This window comes from Motacilla alba, chromosome Z (genome assembly GCF_015832195.1).
Source record: "Motacilla alba alba isolate MOTALB_02 chromosome Z, Motacilla_alba_V1.0_pri, whole genome shotgun sequence".
Taxonomy (NCBI): Eukaryota; Metazoa; Chordata; class Aves; order Passeriformes; family Motacillidae; genus Motacilla; species Motacilla alba.
This window is the reverse complement of record NC_052046.1, coordinates 71,055,828-71,083,178: the sequence shown is the minus strand read 5'-3', so window position 1 is coordinate 71,083,178 and position 27,351 is coordinate 71,055,828. Positions and strand designations below refer to the sequence as shown.

The window sequence follows — 27,351 nt, the reverse complement described above, 5'->3', positions numbered from 1 at the left end:
AGGGTTTTCTGGCTCTCAGTGATTTCAGCAAAGTAAATTCACCTATGATAACGACAAAGGCACATGTGCTGCATTCCACAGTTCCAAAGCAAATGGGTACATAATTCCTATTATCTTTACTGACTATTGTAGAACCATTAAAAAAAAAAAAAAGAAAAAGGAACCAAGTTTGACTTAAAGGGAAGGCGCTTAAAACCCTCCCAACTTGCTGCTCTTCCAAGATGTACATCTAAGTACTTTCCGTAGATCAAGTGTCATTGAATCCTCCAGCTCAAGCAAATTTTAAAATAAAGCAGGATTAAGTTCAAAGCAGAACCATGTAAAGAATTCTATCTTGTTCCTGCTACTAAAAGAATAAAGATGGAAACAAGCAAGCAAGGAAAAGAAAAACAAGCAAGCAAAGAAAACCAGAAAGCAAAACCTAAAGCATGAAGACCTATGATGCACTCAGCCGTTAAAAAAAAAAAAAAAAGATTTATGATGGTTGGAAAGGCACAGGGTGCTTTTCATTTACCAATGGAGAGGAGACAAGGACAATAACATATAAAACCAACATGAATATGCATTAAGAATCCAGCTAAGTGAACAGCTCTTCAGACAGAGCATTCAGCAACACCCCTTGCCAGTTAGGTGGATCTCCTGCCTGTTTCTTTCATCCCAAAAGAGGCATACATGACACCAGAGTTCAAAGAGTGTTCTGAGACATTTGATTTGTTTTTAGCCAACATCCTTGAACGGTATGGAAGGAAAAAAAAAGGAACCTAATGTGGTTTGCAGTCCACTCTAGACTTTTTTCCCTTTTAAAAGTCATTTGAATAAAAGGCATTTGCGCTTTTTTTTTTTATATTCATTTCTAGCAACAAGCATTCATTCAGGCGTGGGTTCTTGTTTGCAGGAATGCACGCAGAGTCAAAGTTCCACATTAATTTATGACCTCATTGACAAAGTGTCTATGGGACAAGTGAACAATCAGTTCTGCGCAAATTTCATTTTCCCTTCTGCTGTTTATGGAACGCTGGAGCATGACAAAGGACAGGATCATATGTTTCAGGTTTCCATTCATTTATCACAGACAAGTCATTAAGGTCAGCAGAAGTGACTTTGCTCTCAGAGACAGCAAAGACTGAAGTATCTCCCTGGTTTTCAAATGGCTGCAAATTCAAAATGAAATCTGAAGGCTCGCGATTTCAAGTTGCAGATAAGAAACAAAAAGGCAGGTATCTGTAAGTATTTCAGGCAGCAACACTGACAGTCTATTCCATCCAATCACAACCAGTTTATTTGACTCACCAAGTTCAGGCCACACTTGGTGGGCTCTGTCTGTGTGAAAAGCAAGTTGGGTGAGTCTGCACTACAAAAAAGCCTTCCTCCTTTACCTGGTGGTGGAGAACCACAAAGAAGAGAAGCAGCCTGCCTCCCAGTCACACAGCTGGTCTGTGGCACAGCCAGCAGCACAAAGTGGCTTTCCAGACCCCAGCCCTTCCCTGTGATGCCATGCTACCTTCAGGTGCCACTGCCCCTGGAATCCCAGTGCTAACTTTCCACAAGAAGAAGAAATGAAAAAGCTCTGCAGCGTGGCAGAAGTTGTAATTCCAGAAGGAAGGGTAAATCAAAACACCACACACAAGGATACAGCTGATGCTCTTTATTTATCTTTGTAATTATTTTCTAGCTGGAGTTGCCATTTCCACCTGGGTTCTGCACAGAATCCAGGTCTTTTGCTGAAGAATTTAGGTCAACTTGGCAAAATGTCTGCAGGGCTGCAGAGGAGAAAACCAGTGGAGATGGGGTTTGGGGTTGGTGAACATGGTCTAACCCTCATATTACTTGACATTGCAGTGGAAGATGCACATGGTAAAAACCCTGCCTTTTTAGGGAAGCTTTTTATGAGGGTGAGGAAGAATATTTGTTCTACAGGGCTGGCCGCTAGAAAAACTGAAATTCTTGGGTGATCTGAGAGGCTTTTCTCTTAAGAGGACTTTGCCCAAACTGCTGTGTCTTTCTTCCAAAAGTCTTCTAAATAGTCAAAAACATAATAACAATTCTGTTCTATTAAATAATCTGGACAAAACTCCATCAATACTCAGTAGCAGTCATCAAAGAGAGTCTCCTTTATAGCACCTTCATAAAGATACCTGCAAGAGGAACTCTCTGGGTCTTCCTTAGTGTCTTTTTTTCAAGCAGGAGATATTCAAGACCATAGAAGAGGAAGTTTGATTTAATCAGACCTCTCTTTCACACATGCTAGCTGGAGCCACAAAGCATGTGCACACTTCCACTCCACCCTGGCTGACAAAATTTATGACAGCAGCAAACCAAGCAATTAGTTTTCACATGCTGACAGTTGCACCTATCCTTCATTGTTTGTATATCACCACAAGCAAGACAAAGGTATTTTATAGATTTTTTTTTAAATGCTTAGATTGTATGAGAATCACGTCCTGCAAAACCTTTAGGCTACACATCACCTTCAGCCTATGTTCAACCAGTATGTGAAGCTACTATGGTTTTTTCTGAAAATAAGGTTTTTCAATAAAATAAGTGTTCCCTACTGAGAGTCTGGATGTCTAAGAAAACACATCTTTCCAAAAGGCTCTGTGCTCAGAGCCATGCACAGCCTACCGAGGACTCCTGATCCCATTTCATGTGAACCCAAACTCTGCAAAAGGAGCTTACAGACACAGAGCAGCCTCTGTAGTAATCCAAGATACTGCTGGCATTCCTGCTGAAAGGAAGCACACTGAGCATGCTTCATCCTATGTCTGCAGAGCAGAACCAGCCTGAGCTCTGCTGAAAGCCAAGTGTGTCATGGGCAGCTGTGACTGCTACTTTGCCTGGGCAGAGATGAGGAAAAACACCTCTCCTTTGGCTGGTTGTTTTGGTTTTTTGGTTTTTTTTTTCCTGCCTGTAGCTGTCAACTGAGATACACAAACATTCTTGGTGCAGTTGGAAGACACCTGGCTAAAAACTCAGTTTGCATTTACTACCAGGTGCATCTGGGCACACCATGCAGTCAAAAGCAGGGGCTCCAATCTTTCAGCACACCTGAGGTGGAGCACAGGCTACAGGTAAGGCTGTACACAACTGTCTCCTGCACACAGTTTCTGTCAGGGTCGCCTGAGAAAAGAACAATCCCAGCTGCTCCACACCCAGACCCTGGAGGAACCCTGGCTTCCCACCCTGGCCAGCCCAGCTCACAATCAGAAGTTGGTGTGAGATCAGATCAGCACTCTGAAGCAGGCAAAAAAGGGTTAAATCTTTCGCCTTCTTCATCCCTCTCCACATTCATAATTAATGAAGAATTGTATCTTCCTTCGTTCCTAGACTTGTTTATCTGAGTAGAGTCACCTTTTCTTTCATAAGGCCATCCCTTTCTAACATAACTTGCCTCACTTTCCAAGCTGTATTCCTGGCACTAAGCCATACCTTTCTGCTTTTCTGCCACAAATTATTCTTCCTGGTCTATCCACTATCTCCTCTGTATGCCTCTCATTCTCCAGGTCTTCTAGAAAGATGATCTGATCATCTGCTATTTCTGCAGTCCAACAGATAAACACGTGAGCAACACAGCTCTGAAGCCAAAATAGTTGGTCCTTCCTTTCTTCTGAAGGTGTTTGCCATCCTGGTCACTCAGTATGACACGAAAGCCACTGCTTTTCTCTCTTAAGAAAGGAGCACATTCTCAAAAAGGACTGCTGAGTTCAGAACCCCTTACTCAGTAGGGCAGAGAAAATGTGGGAGAGAGAAGGCAGGGCCAGGAAGGACCGACAGCAAACATCACCAGGAATGACTGGCACTTGTGTGTCCCTTAACCTTCTGCTGCTGAGGGGCCTCCTGTGCACACCAGAAACTGGCATCCGAGGCTACAGAAGCCTTGTATTTCTTCCTCTTTCTTTTTGAGGAACAAGGCTCCCTTTCTGGTTCTCATTGTCTGCTGCTCTGGGCTCTGTAACTGATACAGCCGTGGCCAGCCGAGGTCCTGCGTATGTGTGCGCGTGTGTGTTTGCTATGTCTGGATCCCCAGGAAGGCAGCCTGGCATTTTATTTTTAAACTTTGGCTCCTGTTGCACAGCCCCACATATAATGGCTCCACTCCTGAAGGTTGGATAGTCTTCTGCTATCAACTTTCAAAGAAAAACAAAGCCACCCAAGCCAATGCCACCAAGAGAACAGGAGCAAAGTTCTCGCCTTAGGATCTTCACTCTCCCAAAAAAAAAACCCAAACCAAAACAAACAAACAAACAAAAAAACACCCAAACCCAACACCCAGGAGATCACAAGAAATATTAAGCCATCAGTGTCATCCCAGCTTCATGCTGCTGTATTGTTGCAAGCTGTAGAATATTGTGCAAGTCCCAGCAACTGCTGTGGTTTTAGAGACTTCTCTAGGTTTTTATTTCTAGAAATTTGCTGGAGCTCTGCCAGTTTTCCCCAGCTGAGGACCAGACCTTTGTGTGGATCAGTGCTCACTACAGCCTTTTATTATGAAGTGGAGGGTTGAAACAGGAGTGAGTTTCTCCTCACCTGAAAGCAGAACCTGCAATAGATCTCCCAGGTCTCGGAAGGTGAAGGAGGCAGAACCCAGACATGCTAATCAGGGATTGGTGCTATTGTTCACCCTTCCTGGAGGGCCTGCCCTTCAGATGTGTTGCAAAGCTGACAAAATAACTGATATCATGTACCTCTAAGCCACCTGCACTACAGGATCATTTCAGAAGTGAAGGTTCACTGTCAAAAAAAAAAAATTTTTTTCCTTTTCAGGTGAGCACACAGGGCCTATATCTGTAGGCTTGATTATTAGAAGAAAGGAAGTGTCCAAGCTGAAGACAAAAGGGCTTGCACCCATGCCTGGGAGGAAAGATTTGACAAAGAACATGGGAGAGAAATGGAGAAAAAGTGGTTTGTCACGAGTAAGCGATCTTTTTATATCTTATCTTATCTTTACTAGCATTTCATGATGGGACACCACTAATCAGAGTGTTATTTACAGGTTAAAATAGTCACTCATTCCAAAAACAAGGGGAACAGCTTCAACATCTTTCCCCTTCTTCGTTCGTGATCTCCTTCCTTCTCCCATTGTCTTCTACCTCCTTCAGTCAGACTGCTGCCATACAGAGCTGTGAATCTTGAAAGAACCCTTCCAAAACTGAAACTATAAATTAAGAATTGAAAACAACCTGTCAATTAGGAAATCAAAATCCTCCTTCATCCTGCTATAGCAATTGGTTAGAAAGGAAAAAAAAAAAAAAAGTGCATTTACAGTGAGGCCTCTACTGCTGACCTTCAAAACCAAGCTAATGAACTATTTTTCCCCTGAAACTGACTTGTTTCTGCATCAGTTATCAAAAAAGAGGATCTAATGATAGTGCTTACTGTTAAAGTCTTTTATATGCACGGAAGACAAAACTGACAAAACTACCTAATCTCTAGGTTTCCTGGATTTATCACCCTTGACAGACCACAGCCTAAGATTTTGAGAGATGACTATGAAAAGAATGAAACCAAATAACCAAATTAACTACTGAAGTTGCTGAGACCTTCAAACCTACTTAAAAGCATTTACAATAATAATTCTACTGCTAATAATAATTTCGGATGGCTTGGTTGGGCTATCTGTAGCTGAATGTTAGGTTACCCTAGGAAACTGACATGTTGACAAGTTATGATTGGGTTTTTGTGCAGCAGCCTCCTCTACGGTAACTACATGACAAAAGCCTCTGGTTCCCATCTGTAAAACCAGGATTAAAGTTTGGGGTGACTAAAGTGCTGCTAAATTCCAGAGGAAACCAGAGATGTTCCTTCTGGGGGATTTATTTATCCTTTAGAAATTACTGTGTGAAAATCTACAGTAGCTCCGTCAGGACTGGAAAAAAAAAAATTCTATTTCCTTTTTTTTCCTCTTTGGTAGAGACAACAAAAAATGCATCAGACTGTGAAGAGGTAAGCAGCTTCCACCAACCTTCTGCACAGATTTCACTTGGAGAACAAAATGCATATCACTTGTCCATAGTTTTAAGCCTAAAATGGAGATATGGAGGAATGCCCAGTACAGATAATCAAGCCTTAACTGATAACTACAAACCCACAGTCTGCCTTATCATTTCACCTAATTTGGTTTATTGGCTTCCCATTCCTTTGCCAGGTGTGGAAGAATCTTCTTGCATATTCTGGTAGAACACAACCATCTCCCTGGACTCCCTGCAGCTCTACATGGCAGGATTCTCATCAGATGGGCTTTAATCCCTAAATTGAGATGGCAGCACTGGGAGTCCTCCTGCTGGAGGTTCACAATTTATCCACAACCAACTCAATCAAGCCTGTTTCCCACCACAGCATCTGAGGAGAAGCTACACTTGACCCCTTGCAACTTTTGACAGTCCATCAGAAATTCCAGTAGCTCTTAATATTTTTGTCCTGCAATTCAATTAGAAACTAAGAATTGTTTCCACAATGAGCATCTTTTTTTTGTCTAACTCCCAGCCACTGCATCTTTTTACAGCCTTATACAGACTTCAGATTCCTGCAGTACTGTGCACAGACAGGCAAATTGGCTGCTTTTAGTCCTCCAAATGTCACTCCTGAAAACCTCTGAAAGGGTGGAATGGACTACCTGAGAGCTCTCATGGTGAAGCACGATTTTCCAGGCTTCAAACCTTTACTATCATGAGCATTTCCAGCCTAGTCCACTTAGCTATTCTAACAATTTTAAATATCTACTACTTTGCAGGATCACTTTTTTTTTTTTTTTAATTAAAAGGAAGACAGGAATCTTCCTTCAAGTCCACACAGGCTGCAAATCCAACACAGTGGCTTGAGTGAGTCACAGACCATTTTCTGTTCCGCATTTTCTGTCTTTTATAGATAGAAACTGTATGATGAACTTTTAGGTCTGACACATATAAAAAATACAAATTATTGGCATAGAAAACAGACAGAAAAAAGGAAAAGTCTCTTTAAATCCTGTCAGATACCCTTCTTGTCTGACCTGTGGGATGCTTTTGTTTTGAATGGAATGGGTCCAAAATACAAAGGAAAACCCTTGCTTATCTCTTTGGAATCAGGGCTCTCAAAGGCACAACACTGGTGTTGTTTGTTTGATACATCAAAGCAAGGTCATTGCTTACTTCAGTCTTGGAAAGATCCAAAAGTCTTCTGATACACCAGAAAAGCCAATGGCCTAGGAGATCTGTGACTCTGCTGCACTTTCTGCATGGTCCCTTTCTCCTAGAGCTGCAAGAAACAGGTGCCTCCATCCAGATGATCCCTGAGGCACTGACCCATTCTCAATCCCTGTAACTTGGTGGAGGGGAAAAAGACCAAAAACCAACCAAAACCAAACCACAAAATATGTCAGATGCAGATCTAAAGATGGTACAAATACATGTTTTGATCATTTGTCTCCTTCAGCTCAGCTCCACTGAGAACATTTGATGACAGCCCAAAAGTCTGCTGTAGTCTTTTAAGTGTAATTGATAAATTCCAAAATTCAAGTTTTGTCCACAGGAACTTCAGAAATCCACTTTGCTTGACCTGACAGATGCCTGAGAGCCCAAGCACATTGCTGTCATTCAGAGTTTCATGCAAGCCAATCCTCCATGCTTCCTCTTTGATTTAGGCCACAATGTAGCCTTTTTTTTTCTTTTTGGCAAAAAAAATTATCAGCTTTTTGACTGGCACAGTGCTCTGAATTTTCAGAAAGCAGAGATAGGTGCTGCTGTCTTACATCTCTAGGAGTCATATTACTAAGAAAATAATAAAAATATCCCACAAGGATGTCATCTGCCTAATTTGAATTTAGAATGTATTGGGAATGTAACAGCTTCAAAGGATACTTTCCTCAAGATCTCCAAACCTAGCCAAGATCCTCTGCTGTCCCCCTATTTCCTGAAGAGGTGAGTAAGCAGAAGATTGTAAGAAATCATTTTGCACCCTTCAGTGATACAGTTGACCTTTTAATCCCTGCTTAGTGCCAGGCTGATACTGTTCTTTCACTTTTAGACCCAAAACTTTATAATTGAGAGAACACTACTTCTTTTTTCTTTTTTTCTTTTTTTTTTTTTTTGAGAGATTTATGTGCAACCATGAGATTTTTCTCCTTGTCCTCACACCCAGACATGGATTGAAAGCTCATTGAACTCCTTCCACTAGACATTTTTGGAATATAAACATTTTCGATCACTCTGTCCAAATAACACTTAGTTCAGACACAGTTTGCAACCCTGGTTAGATAAAGGAGCAACACTAGTGGTATTATTTCCTGTGCCCAATATTATTCCCCTTAGGTCAAAGAAGCCGGAAACACATGCTGGTGGTTTTTGGGTCAAATCCAGCATGGCACATCCTCTGGGATGGCTTTTTAGCCTCTGCTGAGAATAAACAGAGGGAACAGTGAGGTGGACTGAGAAGTGGCTGAAGGGCAGGTCTCAGAGGATGTGACCAGTGGCGCAGAGTGCTGTAATTAGTGGTGTCCCCAGGGTTTGGTACTGGGTCCACTACTGTTTAATGGCTTGGGAGAGAGTGTCCCCTCAGCAAGTTCACTGCTGATACAAAGCTGGGAGTGCTGTGCTGCCCTTCTCAAGGGCCTAAAGGGATGGGTACAGCAGGACCTTCTGAAATGCAAAAATGCAGGGTCCTGCACCTGGGCAGGAATAACCCCAAGCACCAGCACAGGCCAGGGTGATCTGCTGGCAAACAGCTCTGCAGAGAAGGACCTGGAGGTCCTGGGGGACAAAGAGCTGTCCTGAGCCAGCAGAGTGTCCTGGGAACAAGGAGGCCAACGGGACCCTGGAGTGCACTGGGAAGGGCATTGCCAGCAGGCCAGGGAGGGATCCTGCCCCTCTGCCCGGCCCTGGAGGCGCCTCTGGAGTGCCCTGTCCAGCTCTGGACTCCTCAGGGCAGGAGGGACACACAGCTCCTGCAGCAGGGCCAGCAAAGGCTGTGGGGTGAGGGAGGGCCTGGAGCATCTCCTTCACCAGGAAAGGCTGGGGGAGCTGTGGCTGTCTATTGAAAGAGACAACAGGAGGTTGGACCAAATGACCTCCAGTGGTCACTTCCCAACCTGACCCTTGCTGTGAGTCTGTGAATTTTCACAATTGCTTTGGGACACTGAACACGCCAATCATGGCAGCCCATCCTTCACCCATTTGAAACTTTCAACAGAGGCTTCCAATCAGGAGAGCCTGATGACTTTCTGATGTGCCTTTTTAAAGGTGGGATTCTAAAGCAGCAGCTTTGTTCCCAGTGCATGCTGATGACGGACTGTCAGCATCCTGTGGAATTAATTTATGTCTCTTTTGGACTGACAGAATTGTCTAGGCTGTACGTGGGAAAACAAAGGGCAGAAGGGATCTCATGGACGACCAAGACCGGTTCTGTTATCACAGACACAAATCTAATCTCCATTAACTTAAAGAAAAATAGTGTGTTTGCTAAAAAAAATACAGCTGTTGATCCCTGAGCCAAGGAATGCTTGACTTTAAAGAAAACTGGTTCCGTATGAAAGCTTTCTGATCATGGTGCACCTATAACTGCTAGCATTTTCTAGTCCCAGTGACCATGCAAAAAGGTAATGTACAGAGATCTAACCAGCCAGGTTACGGTATAAATTCTACACCCCACCCTCCAAAGGATTCATTTCTCAGCTGCAATACCTCTTGAGGCTGGAAGTCATATATTATAGTTCTGAAATGTGAAGTAACCTCAATTCTACCCAGCTTATCAAAAATCCCTGTCCTGGTCTCTCCCTTCTCACATTTCCTTGGCTTCATTATGCTTTTAAAAAGGGAGATTGCTACTAAAATCCCAGTTGGGTTAATTTGACAGCTGGAACACGAAAAACCACAAGAATCTCCCAAGTAGAAGGTCCTGACTGTCCCAGTAATTTGATCAGTCCAGCCCTTCCAATGCAAAAATCCCATCAGGAACTCAACTGAGAGGTATCCCAGAGCACACCGACTATTCAGGGGACACAGGAAAAAAAGAAAAGAGGAAAAAAAAGAAGTATGGAAGAAGTCTCAAGCAGGAGGTCAGAGTTCACTGGATTTAAAGACCCACTGACCTTCCTCCAGGATAGACTTGGTCCCACATTCCAGGCCTGGAACATTTCACCAGTTTCCTAATCACAGATCAGATTTTCTAGGCGGGCTACAGAAGCGAAAGTGCTCCTTCAACACCAGTAGTCCACTGCCACATTTTCCTGTTACGAGCTTGTCAGCCTGCCAGTGCAGAGAACTTCTAGAACTCCTCCTTGCTCTCTTCCCACAAAACACAAAGCAGCATATTCCTTCAGAAGCCCTATTCAAACTCCCTTTCTTCTCTATGAGCCTGCATCTTTGAGACAATGGATAAGAGGAGGCGGACCACTTCCGCCATTCATTTGCCCAGCCTGCTGAAACGTCAGATCTGTCTGATCTTGCAGCAGAAGCATTATCCTTTGTTCTGATCAGGTTGCACAAATAGCTGTGCTTGTGTCAGTCGCAGAGATTTTTCTTTTTTTTTTTTTTCCTTTTTTTTTTTCATGACCAATATGATTTACGGCTCACACAACACACCGTGGTCCTGCTAAAAATGTTGCAGTTTTGTTTTCCACCAGGCAGCTCTCCTACAAAAAGCTCAGTTCAGCGTTAAATGCTAAGAAAGAAGTGGAAACTGCACAACACTGTTGCTGCATGCATGCTACACAAATGTGCCAAAATACTGCCAGCCTCGCACAAAAGAGCACAGAGTCACCAGAAGCACCTGAAGAGGCTTGAAGGAGTTAGAGAGGCAGAAGATTATTGTGACTCCTGACTTCCCACCACTTCTCTGAAGGTTGGGCACTCCTCGTGCTCATCAGCAGCAGCTGCCTTTGCGTGTCCTGACAGCTTTGCTTCCCACACAGACAAATTGGGCTGGCCCCAGCCACCCCCACCGCTGTGGTGACATACCTCTGCCCAGAATTCACACCTGGACTGTTTGCAAGCCATCTGCAACCCAAGAGACAAAGGTTGGCCACTGCCAGGTTGTGTGAACACACAACGTGGTGTTGTCTGCTGAGAAGTTCAGTTTCCCACACTGCCAGAAGAAAAATAAATCGCCGACCTCTACTGATAGAGCCCCGAGCTCTCGAGAGGTTACACAACGTGGCTTTAATTTTCCCTTCCCCTTGTTCTGCCATAATGCACACTTGCTTATGAAAACAGTTGTTATCATACATCCTTCCCCTTCCTAGGGCAGAAAACCAAATCAACCAGAAAACACAGCCGGTCAGGTTCTTCAGAACTTCAGCACATCTGAAAGCCTCATCCAGGCTGGAGGTTGAGCTTTACCCACTACCTCCAAATTTCTCATATTTTTGCCTAAGTGTAAGTATGTACATAAATATGCAGTCTCTGTTATCAGGTAAAAGCTCAAATACCAATTTCTGGCTTCTAGCCAGCATTTAAAAAGGGAAAAAAAAAAAATTGCTAATCCATGGTTGCAATGGAAAAAACACCTACCACAGGGAAAAAATCCTCCTGCCTTTAGCCAAATCTAATCTAATCTTTTCTCACAGCTGTAATATCACTCTGAATGCTTCACTACCTAACTTTAGCTTCACATACGGAGCACGGGGAATTACTGATACAAACCTTTTGTACAAGGCCAGCCTGAAAAAAACCCAACATGGGTGGCTGTGTTTAACATTCCTGAGTTTGCCATCAGAATCAGCACAGTTCCATGAAGATATTGCCATTTTTAGCAACTACGATACCCTCCAAAACGCCACAGCATTATATGATTTCTGTTCCACAGAGGCTCTGATGTTCCATCTATTATCCCAGTCTTGCTTTAGCACATATTTTATATTAGAATGCGTTCCAGGAGGCATATGGCAGTAGAACTAGGTCAACCATTAACCAAATAACAGGAAGCTGCTCTGCAGAGCACACCCTTCAAAGCTCGCTTAATGAGCTGGCTCTTCAGACTGTGTCCTTCAGTAAGGTTGAAGCTTACTGTTCCACAGGATTTTCCTTAAAGACACAAGGTCATCCAAGGCAAGTGATTTATGGACATGACAGACTCTGAAGAGCCATCCCAGAGTGCAAAAGCATCTGGGTCAGATGTTGAGATGAAGAACAATCCACAGTCACATGTGAGACATTGAATACCAGGAACCTGCTCCAGTAATTTCCTCATCTTAGATGTGAGCAGAGCCCGTTCCACCATGAATCTCCTCCTACAACTTCACAGGAAAAGAGCAGAGCCTTTGTAGAGTTTGTAGGGAAGGATACCCTCACTAGATAAAGATTTGGCATCTCTCTGTCTGGATGAGTCAATTCCATGCTTTTGCAACGTCTCGGGGGGAAAAAGAGGGCTGATATTAAGCCTTGCAAGTCAGTGTCTGCCTAAATTCTTCATGTCCTGCTTTCTCACTGATCTCCTTGAGATACATGGATTTAACATCATCTGCCAAATCTAGTGGAAGAAAAAGTCCATCATCATTGCTGGTATCTTCATTTGTTCCACCTCAAATGAAGAACTGGAACAATTTCTTCCACTAAATATCACATTCCACACTTCAAAGCAACCACAGATGCCCAAGCTTTAAAGAAAAGTTTTTAGGACTGAGAAGCATCAAGCACCACAGAACAAAATCCATGAGTAACATGGAAGTTAGAAAAAGTTCTGATTCATATTATACTGTCAACAAAGCAGTAGAGATGGGCTGATCAAGTTGTTTTCAAACAAATAAAAGGCAAACACTTGCCAGCACTCTAATTGAAAGAAAGTTTGGCACTGATATCCATCACGTAACTGTTGCAATAACATGATAACTCAACAGTCATGTACCACAAAGCATTGTAAACTTTTCACATTCAAAAAAGTCACCGTCCAGCTCTGTGACTACAGCCAAATCTTGACACTAGGTGTATACAGATACTAATACTAGTTTTCTGATACTCTCATAAAAAGTGGATATTGTCCCTTACCTCTTAATCATAATCTTTCTTCTGGACAGCATCCTTACAAAACAAAACATTCAGAGATCCCGAAGTCATTATTTACCCAAACAAAGCTAACCATAAAAAAAACACCCTCACTACACCACTGCCAAGGGCAGGCTTGCATTTCTCCATAATTTCTAATAGGAACGACTGCTATATATATATATATATATATATATATATATATATACACACACACACATATATCTCAAAAATATACTTTCCCCAGTAGTTCACATCCATCCTTGTGACAAAAATAAAAGGCAAAGAGCCCATGTCTAACAGATATTCTTCTACTAGAGCCTCCACAACTGAGAACTTCTCTGCAACCAAAATGTTAGTGAGGTGGGAACTCGGGTCCATCTTTCTGGAGGTGGATCCTGCTGGTTCACCAGATAATAATTCCAGTTCCTAATTACAGGCACAGGAAACGATAAGGCATCCATGATGACTGAGAAAACAGTCAGTGTGTGTGATCATATGTCCCTGCAGATTGCTTTGTATCTTAAGCGACAGCTCCTTGCTGAAACAGGCTAACTCAGTGGAAGACTGCCAAGCATGCTGTGGTGAGATTATCATCTTAGTAGTTATTTATAATAAACTATCTTCAGCAAGTAGCACCTTTTTCAGTAGGAAAAAAGTCAAGGACAATGCATTTTCTTCGCAGTACAGAGATGGTCTATGAGAAAACGTGCAGACAATATCTGGTGGCATTGTTCATTTGTGTACAAAGAAGCACTTCTGATGAACATTCCTCCAGCATGCTCTGAAAACTGTTCCAATACCACCAGGAAAAGCACAAAATTACCAGCCACTACAAAGCACAACCTACCATGGAAATGACATGGGTAGACAGAACATAGAGTGCCCATACTTTACTCTTAAAAAAATCTTTTGATTTGCCTGCATCCTTAATACTTCTGATGATGAAACAGCCACACCATGGCACATCTATGGAGCCAAGAAGGCATTCTGCCCTGAGAGATGATGTTCAAGTCCCATATAACTCCTCAGTGCCATTCATTTGCAAGTGCCCTATGCAGAAGTGCCAGAGCCCCACAGCTCCAAACAAAAAATCTGAACGGGGCCAGAGGAGCAGTTTTAAGGATGGAGTTACTGTGGAACAGAACAAACAGTCTTCACACACAAGCCATGTTTTATATGCATCCCCTCCTCCCATCACCAAATTGCAACTGGGAAAACATACCTGTGGGTTGACTACTCCCACTCCAGTTCTTAGGAACACATGAAGAAAGTCATGCTTTCGCAGGGCTGCCACAGAACGGCATCCAAGACAAGGATTCATTCAAGGGGATCTGTAATATATTATCTGAAGATCCTGCTGAACAGGCAATGGAAACCATGAGAGCTCCGATTAGGAAGTTCAGCTCTGCTGTGCCCATCAAGGAGCAAGGTTTGGCATCCCAGAATTTCCCAGGCTGCAGCTACAGGAAGATATCTCCAAATGTTACAGGTGGAAGAAAAAGCCTAAACCAAGATGGCCAAGTGTGTGACTGAGCTGACAGAAGCCATGCCACCAGATTTTTTAAGCCCATTGAACGCTTTGTAAACTTATTTAGAAATCTTTCTTCTGCAGATATAGATAGACTAGCAACAATATTTGGCTCTTCAAAAAAAAAAAAAAAAACCAACAAAAAACAACAAAACAAAACAAACAACCAAGAAGGGTGTCACGCATTAGCCAAATAGGACGAATGCATTCTAAAAGTTCATTTCTGGTAAAAAGAAAGCAGGAACAGTTACAGTAGCTTTCTACAGCTTCTTAGTAATTACAGAGTTTCAAGGTCTACACAGTATCACAGCATTTCATACCTTCTGCGTGTCCCAGCTGCAGCTCAATGTTCTCAAATGGTTACAGCTTTTGAACAAACTGTGTCTGCACTAAAGCCAACAGGATCTACAACGGAGCTTCATCTGAAGCTCAGGACTTGCACATGACTGAACTCTTCTCTTTCTCCAGATCTGCTCAGCCCTTCAGCCTCCCCCTAGCCCCTTTTATAATCCATCAGACGTGCTTTTGGAGCGCACTTCATTGCTATTTGTTTTGTATGTTTTTTTTAAAAGGAATACACACACAAAACGAAAAACCAAACCAAACCAAAACAAAAACAAAAAGCAAGGAAAAAGACCCCACAGGTTCAGCAAGAGAGGAAGAAATGAAACCCTGTTGGGCTGAAGTTTCCAGATGACAAAGCAGAAGGTAACTGTTTAATACGAAGTATGAAAGCAGCACAAAAGGACAAGATGCAGAGGAGGGGAAGGAAAAAAATCTATCTGGGCTTCCTGCACTGGCATGAAATGGCTGCTTTCCTTCTTACTGCCAGCTCCCATGCTTCATGTTGACATTACACATCCTGTGCTGTAGATCCACCCCCATGCTGATGCTTGCCCAACAGAATTATCTCCTGCGTCACAGCAGTGGTAACAGAACTGCTGGCTCTGCAGATCCGAGAGCACCATTTCAACGCTTAATACACGCAGCAACTGGACACACTACCAGATATTCTGGGTTGGTTTATGGCACTCCCAGTGCTGCACTGCTTTGCCTAACCTTCTGTTAACCAGATGGCCTGTTCTCTCCCCATGGGATCAAACCATTAAGTTTTATTTTATTAATCTCTACCAAAACGCAGGGACGGTCTGGAGCCCTCATATCTGGTTTATCTCCAACAGGGTTGCTAAAATGAAAATGACCTAAAAATATCTGGAAATGCTGCTTCACACCAACAGAGAACAAGCTCTTTTGGAGTAAATATTTAAATGATCTGCCAGATGAACCACCACAGCAGCATGAGCCACATGGATAGGAACTTGTGTTATGTACACACACACAAAGGTACACACTTCTGCCGTTGTAAAAGGACCTAGGTTGCATTTTTCCTGATCCAAAACACTTGTCTTCAACAAACCGTTACCATACTAGTACGTATTCAAGCCAATCCCTTAATTAAGAGGAAAAAAATGAGGGGGAGAAATGGCTTCCAAAACTACCAGCTAGTGATGGGGCTCCAGAACACATGAACATCATCCACAGACAACACAGCAGCAGGAATGTTCTCACTAGAACATCTGCAAAGTCACATGAAACACTACTTCAGGGACATGCCAGCACTAATTGAAGTCAAAGCTGAGTATTTATAACATACATGCTCCTGCTGTCAAAATACAAAGAGTGAGAACGAAAGAAGGAGCGCACGAACGAAAGTGAAAGAATTATCTAATGCATATGCTTCCGCTGAATCTTGCAAATCTGCTACAGCCATGCCCTCACATGCAACCACAAATGAGCATCTCATGTATGTAGGTGGAAGCTGTTGAAAGTTAAGGGCATCCTCAATTCAAGATGTAATTTTCAAACGCCTCCCTGAAAAGCTCCACAAGAATTACTCCATGCAGCTAAGGATCTGATCTTCAAATGTTTACTCACACAAGTAGCTGCAGTGAAAATTCAGAATCAGGGAACAGCGACTGTTCACATGAATGAGCTCTTAGAGCATAAGGGCTTTAGCTCCCCACTATCTATTATCTACCAACTGCACTACGGTAACTATGAAAATGCAACAGTGGTGAGGTCTGACCTATTAAAAAGCCTTTGTTAACATTCCTAACAGTGGCAGTGAGCAGTTACAAAATAAATAAATAAACTGCACATGCCTGTACACCAAACAAAATCCCAGGAATGTAAGAAGATTCCTGTAAAAGTTGCAGTTTTGCTGTCTTCCAAAGGAAAAAGGAAGCAAATCCACGTAAAATCTAACTATAATAAACCATTAAAATCTATTCTTTGTGGCTGCCACCACAGTGCAGTGCTTCAAAAGTACTACTGGGTTCACTTCTCAGATTGCTGCACACATGCATTTGTCTGAGGCTGGATCTTTTCAACCTAAAGCTCCAAACCTCTGCAGGCTGGGGTGTCAAACACGCTCAAAGGGGACGGCACTGCTACTATCCAACTTCCTACATGTGACTAGCTTCTGATGTGGAAGGAGATCACAAACCGTCTTCTTCACACCACCTGGGCAGCTAAAATGTTCTTGTGGTCATCCATTACTAAAAGTCTTACTGAGACATGAATAACCCTCCAATCTGGATGTCAACAGATCAGCAGGTATTGCCTTCAGCTCATAAGCAGACTGCTTAATTCACCTGTAAAGAGGATTAGATGTCTTCAGCACATCAAGGAGAAAAGCATGAGAACAGGCAGTGTGACATTTTAGCTCCATCTATCTTTAAAATTTCCCCAAAGAGCAGGATTTTTTTTTTTAATGTCCCATTTAAGTTACTAACTCATCATCATATGACTGGCCTCCACTGCCATGACATACAAAACTTCAGTATATGGTGACAGGCCCCCTAGAAAGTCATTCCACAACCTGAAACATCATCTACCCTTCAAACACACTAAAAATAGATTCCTCACCCCCTTGAGGTCTCAGCAGCCCATCTGATATTACAGTACAGTATTAACAAACCTATGTAGACATGAATTCTTAAAATAAATATCTTCAGAGATAAGACCAGAATACCAGCAAGCAAACCATATTCCTGTGCACCAACTGGTGAACCTGTGGAAGCACTGAAGAACCATGGAGGGCAAAGACCATTCCGAGTTCATTTTGCAGGAGCGCAGCTCGTGCAACCTTTGGTCAACCTGCCTGACATCTTGCCAAGCAACTTCTGAGTGTCTGAAAGACATTTTCTGACTACACTACAGCCTCAGCAGGTTTTTTGATGTGGTTCCTTGGGAGAACAACACACTGAAAATCTTTGTCTTCCCCCCGCTCCCCTGCCCCACGGTGGAAGGAGAGCAGAACTCTGGTAGAGGGCGTGGAACGGAAAGTTCATTGTAGTTTTTATCAGCTCTGCAATCTGATCATTTTAAAATAATTCAGGTTTACTCATTTATTCATGAAAAGACCCAAACACACTGACTCACTCTCTCAGCAGCCCCAGTGAGTAATACAGTGAAGTCCTTGGAGCCAGATATTTCAGGTCTCACACATGCACGGGTGCTCTGGCAGGAGAAACCCGCGCTCTCTTGAGCAGCAACAGCTCCTTCCCAACCTACCAGGATGGAAACACACCGGGAGCCACTGAAGGGTTAAACACACCCATCCTGCATGGCAGAACATGGCCTTGGGTCACATTTACCTACAGAAGGGCTGCTGGAGTGCTCCTCTGCCCCGGTGCTGTTGCACACTGGGCTGTTTCACACCATATGCTTGATCACAGACAAGAGAACTTGGCCTCTGCATGACCTGACACAGCTGAAAGCCGATATGCTTTCTCCCCACTGCCCGCCCCCAGCAAAGATAAAAGGTCATTTAGACCAAAAGGAACCTGTCCACACTGACTTCAAGTTACATTAATTCAACTTTTGGGATGCACGCTCCTGGCCAGGAAGCCAAACCCTTTCTCGCAGGGCTGCAAGCCGCAGCCATATGACGGGGCAGGAACAATTCAGCAGTCAAGGAGCTAATTAACCAGGCTGAGAGCTGTCTGGCTGCTCTCGATTTTCCATCAGCCATTTGTTACATTTTTTACACTTGTCAAGCTATTTAGCTGAGCCATGATAGAAGCGAGGCTTCAGAGGTCCCACATCCTGCAGCCCCAGCCACCCAGCTGTAGACAAAAGGGAGGGGAGAAACTGGAATGCAAAAATCAGAGCTTCCAATCAAATACAGAGAGAAATAATTCCAAATTTGTTCACATTGACATTTTATTTATTTTTTTTTATTTGTCTTCGTGGTGCCACTTGTCTCACAGCACAGAAGAAAACAAGAAGATTACTCCGTTGGCCACTGCCTTCCAAACTTTGCTGCATCACCAACTAAGCAGGTACTGTGTATATATAAATATATTCATCCATACTCACCACAAGCAACAGCACACTTGAGAAGACAGGCTCAGTCAGAATGACAGCAGTGACACAAAAACAAGGTGGCAGGTAACCACATCTCATCTCTCAAGAGCTCACCAAAAGAGCAGCTCTGCTCCAGTCTCACACACCAGAACCACTCACAAAAGGAGGCTTTTTCTTTCCTTATCTTGGTTTATTTTAACACACACAGCAGCAGAATCCAGCACCAGGGTTGTAATTTCCAACATCCACGTTAAATCCTAATTATGCCTATTTTAATGGGTAGAGGGATAGATGAACAAATAAAAAAAAAAAGAGCAGTATTTCAAGGGCTGGACAGCAATTCTTTGGTCTCCTTTTTTTTGGTCAGAGAGACCCAAATACCCTTAACAAAGAGCCACAAAGAGCCCACAAATCTAGCTGAGTTTGACTAGGACTGAAGAATTGAAATCTGAGTTAAAATAATTAAATATCCATGGGCCTCTTAAGTTCTCTTCAGCAGGAGTTTGCTCAACTAGAGATGAGTACTCATCCCTGACTCACTGCATCCCCCTCAAGACCAGCACTCCTCAAGCTATTCCAAGTTTAGCCCAGACTGCAGTTTTCACTTTGTTTAATAAAATCATGAAAATTAAAAATTTACATAGAAAAAAGGGAAATGACAAAGAAGTTGTTAAACAATCACCACTGACATAAACCACCTTCACCAATCCCTGTGAATTTCTGACCTAAGATCTATTTCAGCTGTCCATTTAATATCAACAAGAGGGAGGCAAAAATGACAAAAACAAAACCAAAAACACCCCCTCCAAAAAAAAAAAAACCAAACAAAAAAACCCCAGAACAAATAAAAAACAAAAACAAACAAAAAAACCCCAACCATTTTAACTACACACTCAATCAAATTCTCCAGCAACTCAGTCATTAGAAGGTAAATTAACCACCCTCCACATCACCATCACACTGGACCAAAATCTTCCAGCACAAGTACTCTCCCTTAGCTTTAGTGTTTATTTGACAAATAGGGGGAGAAAAATTAATAAATTTAAGAGAAAAATTAAGATAAAGTCACGAAATTTTGTGTGCTTGCTGGAGCACAGGTTCCAAGTGTTACATTCCCCCCCATTCTGCTCTTTTCTTTGGAGGTCTGGGGACGGTGTGTGTGAGGAATGTGCCTGCCTGGCCCCTGTGATAAGTGGCCATTGTGTTTTGAAGCATTTGCATGACAACAGTCCAGCCCAGGATGACCCATCTTCTTCCCGAAAGGAACATCCTGTGATGCCTTCTTTCCACAGCCACTGATACCATCCCAAGCCACTGTTTGAACCCAAGAGCTGCAGGCGGAAAGGAAGGGTTTGCTCATCCCAGCAATGCAAAAGAAGCCCCCATTGTCCTACCAGGCCACGGAAACACTGACCACATGTGCATCAGAAGATTCCATTTTTAGCATCTTTCAAAACAAAGTCTTCTCTTTCACATTATCACGAGCACACTGAATCCTCAGTCTTCCTATATCATTCTCTGCAATGTCTGCTTTGTTTTGTCTTGAAAAATCGTTCTCCTGCCTCTCTATCCCATGCCACTGCTGTATTAGCAGCAAGTTTCCACTGCACATAATTATGGCATGCCTTAGCCTACTTTTTTTCTGTTTGCTGATCAGCTCTGCCTATTTTCTACTTGTGCTGATGCTACCATTTACTTTTCCTGATGCTCTAATCCTTGTATCCTTTGAAGGCCTGACTTCCTCCACACCACGACAGCAGCTGGGGTTCTCAGGCCCCTTTCCAGACCTTTTTAATAGCGACTGTAATGCCGCTCTGATGAACATCCCACTTCCTAATCTTCAGGTCAGCACAAAGCCTGCATCTGTAACAAGTGCTGCAAATACAACATCCAGGGCTGCTGAGCACCCATTATCTAAATGACTTCAAGTTATTAATTGCATATTCCTGGAACTGGAAGGAGAAGGAAAAACACTGTCACATAATGCAAGCACTTAGCTTCTTCACACATAATCCCAATTAGAAGGTCTTATTTTCCACCAGGAAGTAACAAGTGACACACGTCAAGAACTGAATTCTTAATTTAACTGGTTCAAAACTAATAGAAGTAACCCAGAGAATCAAGTGCTTTCCCAGAATTATTTGTCCTCAACGCACACTGGTCTTGCAATGATTGCTACCCTAATAAGCTCTAAATAAGTCCTTCCTAATCACTCATGACATTGATGCTTCGCCTACAGCTCTTTATGCTGACACTCTTAAACAAGTATTCTTTAAGAGACTGTGTTTGACTCCGCTCAAGAACAACTCCTGAACATCCTGAGGTCTCCTATTTCCATCTTCTTTCAATTACCAGCTAAACTCAACTTAATTAATTGCTTCTCCTGATGGATCTTAACATCTTCTACCTAAGAAGCTGCTTTTAGCCCAAGCCAAAACCCCACTGTATTCCCCCTAGACAGCAGCTGTGGAGGCCCATAATTATAATTATGGACCACAAAAACCAGCAAAAAACGATGAGACTTTTGATCAAGGTAAAATACAATGTATAGCACTGCTGCTAGGTTTCAGAGTGATCTTCTGATAGCAAGGGTATCTCAAAAATGACTACAAAGCAGTCAAAACCAATGAGGAGGGAAAGCTCTTTACGAAACGCTACTTAAAGAAAAGTTCCTCCAAGTAGTGATTAGGCCAGAAGATTTTGAGTTACTGAAGTAACATGTGTTGCCTGAAGCTGACCAGAGCAACTACACCAAGACCTTCAACTCCCAGACAGCTGAAAAGAGCCCAGAGGAAAAGAAATTACACTGTATCTAAGATTGTGTTCAACTGTAAGGCACCAAACACAATGGCTCCCCTTTCCCCATCTCAAACTCTCTCCTCTTCCTCTAATCCCTTCAGAGATGTATTTGTGCTGCAACCTCTGGCACAGCTTAATACAGCTCAAGAGATGAGGGGCAGACTTTTTAGATCTTTGGGGCAGACTTTAGATCTAAAGAACAAAACAGAACAGAACCCAAAAACAAGAGAACTCACATGACTTTGTATTTACCTATGTGTTGAACTTCCCAAACACAAGCTGAAAGCAGAAGAATACTTCCAAAACTCAGGATACAAATAAAGACCTCTTCTATTAAACCTGGTCCCCCAAGTTTGGAAACTTCTACTAAAGACAATTTTTTTCTTCTTTTTGCTACAACCAACCAGATAATTATCATAAGTCGATCTATCTCCCTTCCTCCCCCCTTTTCTTCTTTCAGCACTGGCATACAAACCATGCTATTTTAACTTCTTTCCTGTTCTCCCAGTTCTTCTGGAACATTTTATTTTCAACAGTCAACTCATTTGGAGAAGTGCCATGCTGAAGTTCAACCGTGTACAATGTTAACTGTGTCTCTGCCAGCAGCTGAGGACTTGCATCACACCACCTTCTCCAGGCACCTCCTGATTAAACAATTTGAGTTCCTCTCTCTGAGAACTTAGCAGATGTTTAAGCAACCTTCACTCTCATCACACTCCTTTTATTCTCTCCCCCTCAAAAATTATTCTCGCTCTCTGAAGAGTAAGATGGAATTTCTCATTCTCTCCTCAGTTAACACTGAGCAGACCTCCTGCTCACCCTCCTGGACTTCTTGATTGTTTAGTACCCTGGGGTGAGGCAACTGTTGGAAAAGCAAGCAGGCATTTGGACTGATGAAGTTCAACATCTCTGCTGAAGCCAGCAATGAGAAGTTCATACTTGAACACATCTTGGATCAAGTATGCAAGATAGGCAAATCATACAGTTCTGGAACTGGTGGCAGACCATATTCATCCAGAACAAGTTCATAAAATATATGATCTTCTACTTCAAGGTAGAACAATATCTGTTAAGAGTCAAAATAAGAGAAATACCTGATGCTAAAGGAGGATTTCCATTATTTTTTCTTCCACAATAGATTGGAAGTGTAGCAAAATATATGGAAACAAAATAACACAGACATCTTGGCCTTCGTAGACCTTTTCTGATCTGCGGAAAGCAGGACCTCATTCCTCCATCAGCAGCTTCTTCCAATCCCTGTTTCACTGGGGACTTTTGTATTTGTCCCTAAGTCTGCCTGGTGAAGCTTCAACATGGGACAATACTAGTTAATGAGTAGTACACAGCAATTCACCAGTTTCACACTTTCAAGTCCTTTTTAAGGAGTTTCTTACTTCAAAGCAGTGTTGTTCTGCCCATTAAAGGAAATTATCCACAACATCACACAGAGAAAGTGTTTCAGTAAACTGAGGTAATCTCAATTTATATTGTAACTCCACACATGTTGTTTGGAATAGTGAGAAAACCCAATAGGAAAGGCTAAATTCACACTGGGTTTCTGAGAGTTCCAGATTTCAAGAGACATCTTTTGAGCTCTTCTGAAGTAATCTTCCTCAAACTGCAAGTTATACTATTATAAGACTTAAGTTCTTCCCATTTCCTTTTTAAGGCTAAAATTAAACTTGCCCATTCCTTGGGGCCCAGAGGAACATCTGCCAGATGTCCAGACATCTATGTGGAACAATAGTCATCTACTTGTCAACTCTCTTTTTAATCATCCTTTTATCGGTCTTCATAAAAGTCAATTCCTCTTTTAAGTCAAAGTGCACAATGCTAGCAAATTTTGTTATAAAGGTCACTGGATTGGAATGATCATGTTTTTTTCCATTTCCACTTGCAGTTGCCCTCCTTTCCCTTTCCAGCACCCCATTATGTACTCGTACTCTTCACACTCCAAGCATACACATCATTGTATTCTTAGTTTTCTTCTTGCAATCATATTTTCAATTATGGAAGGAAATTGTAAACATGACATCTCGAGTTTCTTAACAACATAACCTGGTGTGAGGCTAGTGAAAGTGTAAAACGAAATCAAAGAATTCTTTAAATATTTTAAAAGCAGTGGTTCATAGGCTATGTCTAGTAGGTGTGAGAAAACTGATTAAGAAAAGCATATGTAAATACTGGAGAATAAGCTACCAATGCTTACTCTTTCTATTAGAGATTGCCCCAGACCAAAAGCAATTGAAAGCCATTGTCTGAATGAAGAAATTTTTGCCTGACTAGGAGAAACATTCATGTCACCACCATGGCATGAATTAAGATCATCTTTCTGGAGCTTCTTTAAAAACCAATGGGTTTTGGGGTTTTTGTTTGTTTGGGATTTTTTTTTTTTTTGGTGGGTAGAATTGTTTTGTGTTGTTTTGGGGATTTTTTTTTTTAATATAAGTTCTTCAGCTAGAATTTTAACAGCAAGGTGAACTTCAGTCTGTCTGGGCAAAACCACAGCAAGAAGCACCATTAACAAGAGTATAATTCTCTGAAGAGGTTTCAGTCCCATAGTGAGGAAACCCAGGAAAAAAACCAAAAACCAACCAAAAAAAAACCCAAAAACATTAAAACTACTGCAATGTTGTTTGGTTTTCTAGGGCATTAAGAGGCCCTCCCAAAAAGATCCTGATCTTAAATCTCAGAGCTGCTCTTGGATTGCACATGCCACGTTCAAGGGCAGTGTGTCTGCAGGGCACCCTGTAGTGCCAGCACTGGGCTGAGCTCCCCAGAAGTAAGAAGAGATTCACAGCTCTGAAGCACAAGCACTCTGCATACAGTCCATATAGGGGATGGGTATTTGGGATCTGACCCAAATAAGCAAAGCTCAGTGGGCAATTTTTCAATTTTTCTTCAATGGCTGACTTAGACCTCTTTTAGAGACTGAAAAGTCCATCAAAAAAATATCACCTCAGGTAACAAAAACCCAAAATACCACAACAACAGCAAAAACAAACAAACAAGACCCCAAAACCAAAAGCAGTTAGCCTCTCTTTTTGTCAAAATATAAGATTAAACATACCTGAAATGGTATGTTCCTTGGCCTTCTTCTGAAAGATGGAGACAACCAGAGAATCTCAATAATTTTGGATGACACATCAGCAACCAGAACTTAAGAAATGCACAGTTGATAAAGCAATATCCTTCCGAGGTATATTAGATTGCACATCAAAACACTTCTTCCACAGCAAAAATAAAACAAGGACATTGATTTTTAACCTCTAAGACGGATCTCAAGCTCACCACCCCGTCACTGCAATCCTCAAATCTTTCTGGCTTTTTGCACATCTGGGAGGGTGTTCCGATTCAGATCCACTGGTCCCCCATCCTGCCACTTAACATCTTCCCATATTTTTTTCTTAAGCACCTAAGAATAATCAGCGTGTGGACATCACTGACACCCTTCCATGGAGCTGTGCCTTCAAGCTCAGCAGCACCGCACCCCAGCCTCCCCCTCATGCATTTCAGGATGGATTTTGAACTTTTTGAGGAACTGCATCTACTGTGCAGTTGATGTGCAGATTTCATGGGGTGGGAAAAGATCCGAGGCCTGCTTTGGGTCTACTCAAAATTGCTTCAGATTAAAAGGTGGGTTAAAAACAAAGCACACGAATCCCTGCTCAACTGCTATCTCGCTTTAAAGATCTCAGGTTTCCATAATGACATTAAAATCACAATAAGAATGTTGCTGTAAGTTTTCAGGAAAAAACAGTCTTTTATGACACCAAAAAGACAGCTGTGAAAACTGTTTTGCTTTTTCCAAGAGAAATTATGTATGTTATGATGCTCTGAGGAACCTACTAAAAGCTTGCCAGTATCACTTTAATGCAACCTACTGAGTGGGGAGAAATATTCCATCTTAATTTAAAACACATCCAAAAGAAGGAATGCTCTTGAAAATGAGATGTTAAAAATCCCAAAAATTAGGCATCATCACCTAGGAAAAAAAGAGACATTTCATGATACCCTCTGGAAGAACCTGAGCAGCCTCAAGCTGCATGCACTTACCTCCAAATACTTTCAGAAATCTAAAAATATATGCTTATATACTCTATTTACTTGGCCAACTGATCAACCTCCAAAATCCTGTGGTCTTTAACCAAGGAAAAATATCTAGAAAGGTGACCTCCGCATGAAAGCATCAGAGAAAAAAAGCCTGAGGATGTGTTTCTCTGTGTGAAGGAGAATCTGAGCAATTTCCTCCAATCCTCATTTCCTGATAGCATGAAGACAGCGAGAAGACCCATCACAATGTTGTGCATTGAAAAATCTGAAGGGAAAACCTTAGGGGAAAAAATCATGATTAAGCCAGCTCCTGCCCAGCAAAGCCTCAAAACATGGAGAGACATCCACAATGTTAGGAGCACTTCCCATCTCAGCTTTGTCTACTCTCTCTCTCCTCCATTTTCTGGTGGAGCTAGAGAACATGACATGGCTTACCTGACTCAGATCACAGCTCTCTGCCAAACTAGTCACTTCCTCTTAGACATGCAAGCAGCTTCATGAGGCAAACAGACCCCCACAGACGCACACACAAAAGCAGGAGCAGAAAGCACTCAAAACTTGGAGGTCTCTCCCCTTCCAAACACCAGAGAAACAAATGAAACTTTTGCCTTTTTCTCCCCCAAAAAGAGGGAGGTGAAGGGAAGCGGGGGAGGAATCCTATCAGATCACAACTACATGAAGCTCCAGGAGGATCTCTGTGTGAGGAGAATAGAAACCACAATGCTGAGGGGAGCCGGGGGGCACGGGGGGGGAAGGAGAAGGTTACTCCAGAAGACATAAAGAGCCTGTGGACTGTGTGTGTGCATGTGTGCGAGAGCGAGGAGAAGCTTTGTGTTGTGGAGCCTGGACTGGAACCAAAGCAGACAGCTTGCAAATGGAGGACAGGGAGATAAAGAAAGGGAAAGAGGGGGAGAGATAGGGAGAAACCTGCTCCGGGTGGGTTGAGAAAGGGGCAGGGGAGAAAGCGCCTTCTCCCTTGCCTGGTTTAAAGGTAGGGACATCGGGGAACTGAGCAAGTAGAAGTGGGCTCCTTCCCCTTCCTTTCTTCCCTTCTCGCTCTCCTTTCTCTCAAAGGAGAGCACAAGCGTGTGTAATGGCTCCTGCTCTCCAGCTGAACGCTGTCCTCCTCCAAGCCACCTCCTGCGGGCACCAGCAGCCCCCCAGCCCCGACGCCGCCGGGGACCCCCGCATCCCAAGTGCAGGAGAGCCGCGGTGGGGGCACCACAGCCGGGGTGAGGGACCAGCCTCGCCAGCGGCGAGGAGGGCAGCGAGAGGGGACGAGGAGAAAGAGGAGGAGGGGGAGAGTGGCTGGGAGAAAGGAAGAAAGAAACCAAGAAGGAAAGAAAGAGAGAAAGAGAGCGAGAAAGAAAGAAAGGAAGGAAGGAAGGAAGGAAGGAAGGAAGAAAGAGGTCACCCGATTGCCTGGGTCGTGCCAGCACGGAGCTTTTCTCTCCTCCGTGTGTCTCCCGTCTCTGATCCAAGTCCACACGCACAGCACCATCCAGACCTCGCACACACACACATATCCTCTCAGGCACCCCCCACCCCGAAAGCTCGGCTGGTATCTCACTTATCTCCCCATATTTCCCCCCACACCCCCCCCACCCGTAATGCAACAACAAAAAATTAATTAACCGCCTTCCTCCTCCT

The 27,351-nt window shown here is 42.9% G+C and overlaps 1 protein-coding gene across 6 annotated transcripts in view; it reads right to left on the bottom strand.

Annotated features, from left to right (window-relative positions):
• The window catches only part of ZNF462 (zinc finger protein 462), a 90,026-nt gene that overhangs the window by 61,471 nt on the left and 1,204 nt on the right, over positions 1–27,351 (bottom strand). For 2 of the 6 annotated variants that reach the window (XM_038123568.1, XM_038123575.1), the window contains exon 1: positions 14,173–27,306. The exons of 2 other annotated variants lie outside the window; for them this stretch is intronic. The gene's annotated coding sequence lies outside the window, so the exon portion shown is untranslated. Of the gene's footprint in view, positions 1–14,172; positions 27,307–27,351 lie in introns of those variants that run through there. 2 more of the 6 variants (XM_038123571.1, XM_038123572.1) reach the window with 2 other exon arrangements.